This window comes from Loxodonta africana, chromosome 7 (assembly GCF_030014295.1).
Source record: "Loxodonta africana isolate mLoxAfr1 chromosome 7, mLoxAfr1.hap2, whole genome shotgun sequence".
Classification (NCBI taxonomy): domain Eukaryota; kingdom Metazoa; phylum Chordata; class Mammalia; order Proboscidea; family Elephantidae; genus Loxodonta; species Loxodonta africana.
In genome coordinates, this window is record NC_087348.1 from 22,279,903 (window position 1) to 22,290,260 (window position 10,358).

The following is a 10,358-nucleotide window of genomic DNA, read 5'->3' on the forward strand; positions in this document are numbered from 1 at the left end:
CCTTGTTATAATTGAGCCCATCGTTGCAGCCACCGTGTCAATCCACCTCATTGAGGGTCCTCCGCTTTTTCACTGACTCTCTACCCAGCTTGATGTCCTTCTCCAGGAACTGATCCCTTCTGATAACATGTCCAATGTATGCGAGGCAATGTCTTGCCATTTTCCTTCTAAGGACCATTCTGGCTGCACTTTTTCCAAGACAGATGTGTTTGTTCTTTTGACAGCCTATGGTATAGTCTATACTTTTCAATAGCATCACAATTTAAAGGTGTCAATTCTTCTTCAGTCTTCCTTCTTCACTGCTCAGTTTCTGCATGTATATTAGGTAACTGAAAACACTATGGCTTGGGTCAGGTGCACCTTAGTCCTTAAAGTGACACTTTTGCCTGTTAACACTGTAAAAGAGGTCTTTTGCAGCAGATTTGCCCAATGCAATGTGTCTTTTGATTTCTTGACTGCAGCTTTCATGGGTGTTGATTGTGGATCCAAGTAAAATGAAATCCTTGACAACTTTAATTTTTTCTCTGTTTATCATGATGTTGTTTATTGGTCCATTTGTGAGAATTTTTGTTTCCTTTATTTTTAGGTGTAATCCATATTGAAGGTTGTCGTCTTTGATTTTCATCAGTAAGTGCTTCTAGTCCTCTTCACTTTCAGCAGACTACACTGTGGCACCTGCATAATTCAGGTTGTTAATGAGTCTTCCTCCAATTCTGTTGCCCCATTCTTTTTCAGATGCTCCAGCTTCTCAGATTATTTGTTCAGCATACAGATTGAACAAGTCTGGAGAAATGACTCGACCCTAATGCATACCTTTCCTGACTTTAAACTACAGCATCTCCTTGTTCTGCTCAAAAGACTGCCTCTTGAGCTATGTACAGGTTCTTCATGACCACAATTAGGTGTTCTGGAATTCCTATTCTTCCCAATGTTATCTATAATATGTTATGATCCATGCAGTTGAATCGCTTTGCATAGTCAATAAAACACAGGTAAACTATCTGGTATTCTCTGCAGTCAGCCAGGATCCATCTAACATCAGCAATGATATCCCTGGTCCCATGTCCTCTTCTGAACCTGGCCTGAATTTTTGGCAGGTCCCTGCTGATACACTGCTGCAACTGCTTTTGAATATCTTCAGAAAAATTTTACTTTTGTGTGATATTAACGATATTGCTAGATAATTTCTCCATTTGGAGGATCACCTTTCTTTGGAATAAGCATAAATATGGATCTCTCTCAGTCAGTTGGCCGGGTAGCTGTCTTCCAAATTTCTTGGCATGGACAAGTGAGCACTTCCAGCGCTGCATCCATTTTTGAAACATCTGAATTGGAATTCCATCAGTTTCTGGAGCCTTGTTTTTCATCAATGCCTTCAGGGCCGTTTGGACTTCTTCCTTCAGTATCATTGGTTCCAGATAATATGCTATCTCCTGAAATGGTTGAATGTCAACCAATTATTTTTGGTTCAGTGACTCTGTGTATCCCTTCCATCTTCTTTTGATACTTCCTGCATGGATCTGAAGTTTAATTAATAATAATAATATCCCAATGCTTGTTTCATAGTTTTTTACAAATATACTCAGGGTTACATAAAACACTAGCATTAGGTGTAGCTAGGTGAGGAGTGGAAACCCTGGTGGGGTAGTGGTTAAGAGCTACGGCTGTTAACCAAAAGGTTGGCAGTTTGAATCTACCAGGTGCTCCTTAGAAACCCTATGGGGCAGTTCTACTCTGTTGTATAGGGTCACTATGAGTCAGAATTGACTCTATGGCAAAGGGTTTTTTTTGTTGTTGTTGTTTAGGTGAGGAGTATACAAGAACTCTCTGTACTATCTGTGCAACTTCTCTGTAAATCTAAAATTACATAAAATCAAAATATCATTAAAAAAAAAAAGGTGATTGTTCTGTTTCTGCTATCAAAAGGGTAGTTACCCCAGCTTCCTCACCGAATAGCCAGGGGCCCTTGAACAAACCACTCAGCCTCAGTGTTCTCACCTATAAAGTAGGGACAGTAACACTTGTTCAAGCTGCCTCACTTACAAGAGTCCAAAAGGACAGTTATTATCAAAATGATTGGCAAAGTATACAGTTTTAAAAATGTGAAATAGTGATGTTAGTGTTATTTTCAAGCAATGACTACACACAAAATTAGCTAGAAAAGAATAAAATGTGTGTTTTTAATTTTTTTTTTTTTTAATTATCCTCATTGCTAAAATTGTAATGAAACTGTTTCCATTCATGTAACCTTTTTGGAAAATACATTAGTAAATATTTCCAGCCTGATAAGTATGTTCCTATCATTTACACTAGTTACCTCAACTCTAAACAATTCTTTAATAATAGAAAGATTTTTATATAATTCAGACCACTTCAAATTAATGAGGGATGATGCTGTCAATAAAATGCTGATTAATGATATAAAGACATAGAAGGTGAAGCATCTTTACAATATGCTAAATGACCAAAATAGAAGAAAAAATGAAATACTTCTGCCCATTTGTATAGATATTATAATTTTAAAATCTAGTAGGGAACCTATGAAAATGGTAGAGATTTCTTTTTTCTTTTTAATATGTATCTTTAGATAATCTTATGAATATTTTATTTTTAACCAAGGTTAAACCCACAACACTGTATTTTCCATCAACTAAATAGTTCATAAAAGTAGGTTGGAATTGGGACAATTTTATTATTTATCCAGTATGATTTGTTTGTATACATGGAATTCTCATGATAACATAGGTTAGATTGTTACTTTAAAAACAATTATTGTAAAGATTCCATTAATAGCTATACCATGAGTTCCAGCCTTACCTTGCCCCTATACTCACTGTGGTATCAATTTTAAATTCATGTCTCCACCTTAGGACACAGCTTGTTTTGTCTGTATTTCTCCTAGAAGATCCCATGGTCTTTCCTTTCTTGATAGCCATACACTGCAACAGACATTGCTTAGGGAACCCTCAAGGCCAGCTGTGAACTGTGCATTCTGGGGCACCTCTTGGAGAGTGACCTTGGAAGTTTACCTCCCCACCCCCCAATAACCCCATTGCCCACTATTTTTTCCTGTTAGTTTTAATAATAAAATTAATTCTAATGCCAATGATTTGAAAATAATAGAAGCTTCTGTTTCAACTTTGAAGTACGTATGACATTAAAAAATAAATGCAGAATTAGAAATAAGGTTGTCAACATAAGCAGTGTTTTTTTATTTCAAGCAATAAAGATATAAATGTATATTTTAGAATCACTTTTATGTACATATATTTGTATATCAGTCATATCTGCATATGGGTATGCATTTCTAAATAAATATGGTTATTACAAATTAAAAGAATAAGTTTAAAATCCATTCTTAGTTACTCTCTTTGTTAAGTTCATTAGTACACTGTGTTTCTGATCCAGGGCTGCTATTATCATTTATTTCAGCAATATTTATGTCTTGTCTGTCTACTTAAGCATATTCCCTTCCTTGACAACCTGGGAAATCTTTTCTCCTCATACTGCAGATTTTTTTCCCTTCTGCAGTGTTGTTCTGCTGATTTCTCTAAACATCTCATCTTATACTCTTGCTATTTCTAGAATTAAAAAAATAATAATAACCTCAGTGTTTCTACCTTTTTCTTTCCTGATGGATGCCTGAGGTTTCTTTGTTCTCTCTTAGGAGCTTAGCTCATTTTAGGAGACAGACAAAGGTCACCCCAATTAGCACTACTGCAGTTCAGAGCTTCAGTCATTTAAGCATTCTTGAACAATTCTGAGACAGAAATCTCGTGTGATCTATGATATGAAACATACTTAGTGAAAATTTCAAGTCAGAAGACTCTGCTCTATGATTCAATGAATCACTTTTACTCTTAATTCCCTACCCTGTGATATATGTGGAAAAACTAAGGGATATATTATATATGGAAACCCTGGTGGCGTAGTAGTTAAGTGCTACGGATGCTAACCAAAGGGTCGGCAGTTCAAATCCACCAGGCGCTCCTTGGAAACTCTATGGGGCAGTTCTACTCTGTCTTATAGGGTCGCTATGAGTTGGAATCGACTCGACAGCACTAGATTTTTTTTTTTTAATATTATATATAGGAATTCTGTAAGTGATAAAGTAGCAATCGAGGTACCATGCTTCTACATCAGTATTCTTTATAGTCTCAGAAAATCTCATTTTTCAATCTAAAACACCAGGATGGGGAGAGCATCAGGGGTAAACGATAACTGAGAATATATTCAGAAAGAATATGTAAAATGCCGTCTAGAGCTAGGACAAAATCTGCACTGTGTCCCCTCTAAGGTATTTGTATTTAACTTGAAGATGACAAGCTGAAGATAGATCTAATTTCATTAGACTTTAAGTAAAAAGTACTGGTACTCCCAACCCAGAGAAAGTTTTGTATTATAATAGCTGATATTCATGGACCATCTATAATACATTACTTCATATATTTTCGAAAACTTTGCCAATATCATTATCCCTTTTAAAGATTAGGTGTCTGAGAACCAGAAAGATGATATAACTAGCCCAAATGTACTAATTATTGGTAGTTCCACGAATTAAACTTGGTAGTCTGACCACTACACGCACACTTTTAAGCACTACACCGCACTTTTAAAGCCCTTTTAAAAAATGCAAAAATGTGAATTATAAATCTTACCGTGTGTCAGTTCCTGGAAAACTCTGGTTTTGGCAATCTCCTATTCTTTATCGACAAAAGTCCATTCAGTGGCTGGATAAAATGTGAAGGTTGTTTCCAACTCTTATATCTACATCTAAGAGAGAGAAAAAGAGCCTCAGAGGCACTCAAGGTGGAGAATGTTCTCCACTGCTTCTCAAGCACTGCCTTCAGTATGGCCTCAGAGAATAAAAATAAATAAGCAAGCTTTCCTCCTTTAGTTCCAACTGAAATTTAAAGCGGTTTCCCCAAGAACATGAGCGTGTAGTACTTCCTCTCATTTGGCCCCAGTGTTGCAAAAGTTCCCACTAGTATGATTCTCCAAGACACAGTTTAATGTGGCTTGATTTGCTTAAGTGTTTGCAAAACTTTTATGTCCCTGAGAAATTGCCTTTTTTTTTTTTTTTAACTGCTCCAGAGTTTCCATTTGAAGATGCTTTCATTTCCTTTTATGTTCAGGAATAGAACACCATGTATGCTGGAATGGAAACACCTACGTTCTTACTAAACCCAAGAGCTGAGTTCTGGGATAAGGCTCAGCATCAGACTATGAATAAAGCAAGTGCTGTTCTTGGGCAGGGGTAGCAATGAGGGCTTATTAAAGAATAACATATTTCATGCATAAATATGTAAAAAAATACATATTAATCCAAATGTTATTTTTTTTTCTCAATACCTGAACTTTATATTTCATGACTTTGAAACTAAAAGCCTAATTTCTATCCCTGGGTGCTGCTAATGGTTAGTACACTCAGCTGCTTACAAAAGGTTGGAAGTTCAAGTCCACACCGAGGCAGCTTAGAAGAAAGGCCTGGTCTCTATTTCCAAAAAATCTGTCCTTAAAAACCTACAGACTACATTTCTCCTCTGACACACATGAGGTCTCCATGAGTCAGAATCAACTCAATAACAATTTTTTTTTCTCTTTTCATTTTAATTGAAAATAATGAATGACAGGTCTGTTTATCATGATGGTATGTAGCATTGTGATTGAAGTTTGAGGGAAAACCAAGAGTCGGCCCATTAGACCAACACAGAAAAGGACCAAACCAAACAGGCTGTTGTTCCATACACTCTTTAAACATTTTACTTTACTATTTGTAGGGTCGTTATGAGTTGGAATCGATTCGACGGCACTGGTTTTTTTTTATTTATATGGCTATTCATAACACACAAATGATGCAAAATTGAAGTGATTCATCAGAAAAGTCAAGGCTCAGAAGTGATTTCATGTCAATCAACTGTGGGATTAAAGAACAAAGGTTACTTTCTTTTTATCAAAATTGTATGTATTTGCCCTGACCAAAAGAATTGGCTGACATGGACCACAGTCCTCGTGATCCAAAGAGAGAAATCCCCAGAGAACTGCCTGACACATGATATGGAGCCTGTGGAGAACTGGGTGATCTTGCTAGATAGTGGCAAGAGGGACACTTAGGGTAAAGGATGTCTTCCTTCACCCTCAATACCCTCAGAGTATGGACAGGTGAGAGCTAATTAGGGCCTACACACAGCCCAAGGCCAAGGATCAGCAAGGGACTATTTTCAACCCAGAGCCTTGAACTTGTGCTGTGTCACCCAAATGCAACATGTCTGCACCATTCTGGCAACCCAATGTAGTGCAATCCTGTGGAAAAAAATAAATAAATAAAGATACAACCTGCAGAGGTCATTTGCTTACTATACCACCCAGTAGAAACTAGAGTCCCAGTCACAGGACCAGGGATAACTTTATTGCAGCCAAATAAGAGTTCCTGGAGGCTTCTGGTTGGATAGGATAGAATATGGAGAACAACCTGAAAAGGAGAAATAGGGAGGGGCCCATGCAGTTAGTTCCAAGTTGGGGTGCCCTACACATAAGGTACTACAAACTTATCAATACTAGGCACTGGAGAACTTAGAAAATTTTTCAGAAGGCACTCCAAAGTGTGGAAGCAAGCATAGGGTTCTGCCTGCTTAGGTCTAAGTGTAGGGCTATAAAGTATCAGTTTTTTAGATCTGTGAATTTAAAGAGAGAATGTAAGCCATTTATAGAGACCAAGGGAAGGACACGTGTTCCAAACAGAGGGAATAGCCAATGTATGTACAGGCTCTATGGCAAGAGCATACCGGGTCAGTAAGAGGAGGAGAAAGTGGGATGTGGACTGTAGGAGTCAGTGAGGGGTCAGCCACAAGAAAGGAGTTCAGAGAGGTGTGAGGGTACCAAGATTACTGCTGCCCGGTCTTTTTCAATTGTAATCTTTTGGCTTTTACCTTGAGTGACATGGAAGGCCACTGAAGTAGAGTCATGATATGATCTGACTTATGGATTTAAAGGGTAATCATAGCTGACTTGGTCAGGATAGGCTTTTGGAGCAAGGGATGCAAAAATAAAAGCAGGGAGACATGTAACAGGCAATTGCAATAATCCAGGTGAAAAATGACTCTGGCTCAGAATTCGGTGACAGCTCTAAAAAATAAGAAGGTCTTAAATTTGTATATACTTTAATGTTAAAGTCAAGAGGATTTCCTCATACAGCAGACGTAGGTAATGAGAAAAAAGAAATAGAACAAATGTGCCATCAGTCAAGATGGAAGATGATGTAAGAGAGTCAGTTTGGAATGTGAGCAGAACCAGGAATACAGCTTTGGATTAGTTCAGTTCAAGAAATCTATTTGTCCTTTAGATGGAAATACCATGAACCAGTTGGATTTTCAGGTCTCAACCTCAAGAAAGAAGTCTGGTCTGAGGTACTTATTTGGGAAACTTGGTCATGGGATATTAGATGATGAAGGAAGTGGAGTCAAGGGAAGATATTTTTTAACAAAGGAAGAGGTAATGGATTGCTTCTTTGCTGATGTAAATGATCCAGCAGAGAAGGAAACAGGGATGAAATAAGAGACAGAAGAGATCCTTAGACCAGTGTCCTCGTGTAAGCAGTGAGGAGAGAAGGTCCCAGGCAAAAGTAAAGAGTGTTTGACTGCCTTTGAAAAGGGTCACAGATACTTCGTTTATAGTAGCAGTTAAGACGGCAGCATATAAGTGAATGGAGGCTGGCAGATCGAGAGATGCAGTTATAGGAACCTGGAAGCTCTCTTTTGGTAGCTTAAATTATCTCAATGAAATAGGAAGTAACTTCATGTAATGTTTCCCATTAGGTTTGATGTTTGTGATAGTTTTTTAGGCAGATACCTTTCTTCAAAAGAAAGTATTCTTCTACTCTTACTTTGCTAAACCTTAGTATCTTGAATAGTAGAGAATTTTTCAAATCCTAATATAGAAAAAAATATAGAGGTAAGCATAAAATTTAAAGGCTAATACTAGTAATGGCAAGTCTCTAGAACAAAAAGTAAGACCAAGATTTGTTTCAGAAGTCAGTGTCAAAAAAAAAAAAAGGTCAGCATTAAGCTGTTAAATAATATATTTAATATTAAAGTATATTTAATATGAATTAACTTGGGGATCCCACAGAACAAATAAGAAATTTGTGAGAGCTAATTAGCAGGTAATATTACAGCATGAATAGCCAGAACAGCTCATACATACAATACACAATGTAGATTCCGAGCCTACTTTATTTTTTACAGTGACTTAAACAAGATAGAAATTTATTTCCCTCTCATACAAAGAAAGGTGGAGGCAAGTATTATGGGGCTAGTTCATACAGCTAAACAACATCAGGATTACAGGCTCCTCAGTCTTGCATATCCAGCAACCTTAACACACATTCTCATGGTCCATCGTGGCTGCTTGAATTTCAACCATAATTCCCCATTCACAGAATTACCATTTACGTTACGGCTTAACTGGGTTCAGTGCCCCCAAAATAAGATTTTTTTTTTTTTCAGTTAAAAGAGTTTCAGAAAGCTTCTCTTCTCTAAGATATTTTTGGGTCCTCTACAAGAAGGTTATTCAAACCATGATGTGAATGGCAACCAGTATAATAGATAATCTGATTCCCCACTTTTCCTGATTTCTTTTCACTGTTATATTCTAAATAAGCATAAAATTCAACTCCAAGATGAAAGTGATCTGAGGTGGAAATAGTATCTCCTGGCCTCCGCTTTAGTGTTTTTCTTAATATTATATATAAACTTCAGTATTATATGGTCCATCCACTATAAAGTTCTTGTCTAAGCCCTTTTTGATTTCTTTCCTCTGGAATATTATTTATTTATTTATTTAAGTTTGTTACTTATCATCAGAATCTACCACCAATTTAGTCCACAATTTCCTCGTGGCATTTTTCACTTCCTTATTCCTGAGAGTATAAATCATAGGATTGAGCAGTGGAGTTAGGATAGTGTAAAATAGGGCCACCATCTTGTCAAAGGAGAAAGCAGATGGAGGTCGTGCATACACAAATATGCACGGGACAAAGAACAAAAGCACAACAGCAATGTGACAACCACAGGTGGAGAGAGCTTTCTGCTGTCCTTCACAGCTATGAGTCCTTAGAGAGAGCAAAATGACACAATAAGAGATAAGTAACAAGAAGAAGTTTATGATTCAGATAAAACCACTATTGGCAACCACCAAAAGGCCAAGGATATGAGTGTCAGTGCAGGCAAGCTCCAATAATGGGTACAGATCACACATGAAGTGATCGACGACATTGGGACCACAGAAGGGCAGCTGGAAAGTAAAGAGAATTTGTATCACAGAATGCAAGAAGCCTCCTGTCCAGGCTACCCCCATCAGAATGCCACAGAGCCTCCAGTTCATGACAGAGGTGTAGTGCAATGGCTTGCAAATGGCCACATAGCGGTCATAGGCCATGGCTGTGAGGATAATCACCTCTACTCCAGCAAAGAAGTGCCCAGCAAAGAGCTGTGTCATGCAGCCCTCGAAGGAGATGGTTTTCCTCTCATAAAGGGAGTCCACAATCATCTTTGGGGCGATGACAGAGGAGATGCATGCATCCAGGAAGGACAGGAAAGCCAGAAAAAAGTACATAGGGGAGCCCAGGAGTGCCGGGCTGCTGCTGATGGTCACCACAATTAGCAAATTGACCCCAAGAGTTGCAAAGTAGACAAACAAAAATACAACAAATACTGTTTTTTGAACATTTAGATTCTGTGAAAGCCCCAAGAGAACAAATTCAGTTACAAAGCTTTTTTTCTGCATGATTTCAAAGGAAAAGGTGAATTCTACAGTGGCCACATAGAATCTGAAATTATGAGAAAGAGATATTTGCCTCAGACTAGTTTAAGGTTATTAGCATAGCCCTCAACGGGCTGGTGCATCCATAAGCAAGGTTATTTTAAGTGCTTCTTTTGTGGTTGAAAACACAAAATGAGAAATTTGTTGAAGGCGGTAGTGAAACATCAGGCAGAATTGAGGTTAAATACTTTAAAATAGAGTTTCAATATTGGGGAAGGAAACATTCATACGTGCTAGAGATAACCAATAGAGTTTATCTTAGGTGCCAATACTGATTAGTTGGTAGTGGCTACCTAGAGTGGCTTGTCGAGGATTCTGAAGCACATCCAAGCTCTGAGGAAAGGAGGGCTGTAATGTGTTAGATATGTCTGCCATTGACATGGCATGGGAACCAGGATGACTTGCATGGGAAATCCATCTCTCATCAAGAAACTGGTCCTATCTACAAATAGAAGAAGAGATAACATGCAGTTTAAGAGGTACTTGGAAATCATGCCTACTCCCTAAATATTTCTTTAAAATCAGAGCTCCAGTTGGCC

The 10,358-nt window shown here is 37.8% G+C and overlaps 1 pseudogene; it reads right to left on the reverse strand.

The window, feature by feature from the left end:
* Positions 1-8,101: 8,101 nt before the first annotated feature.
* Positions 8,102-9,846, reverse strand: LOC100666225 (olfactory receptor 4C15-like; annotated as a pseudogene).
* Positions 9,847-10,358: the final 512 nt, after the last annotated feature.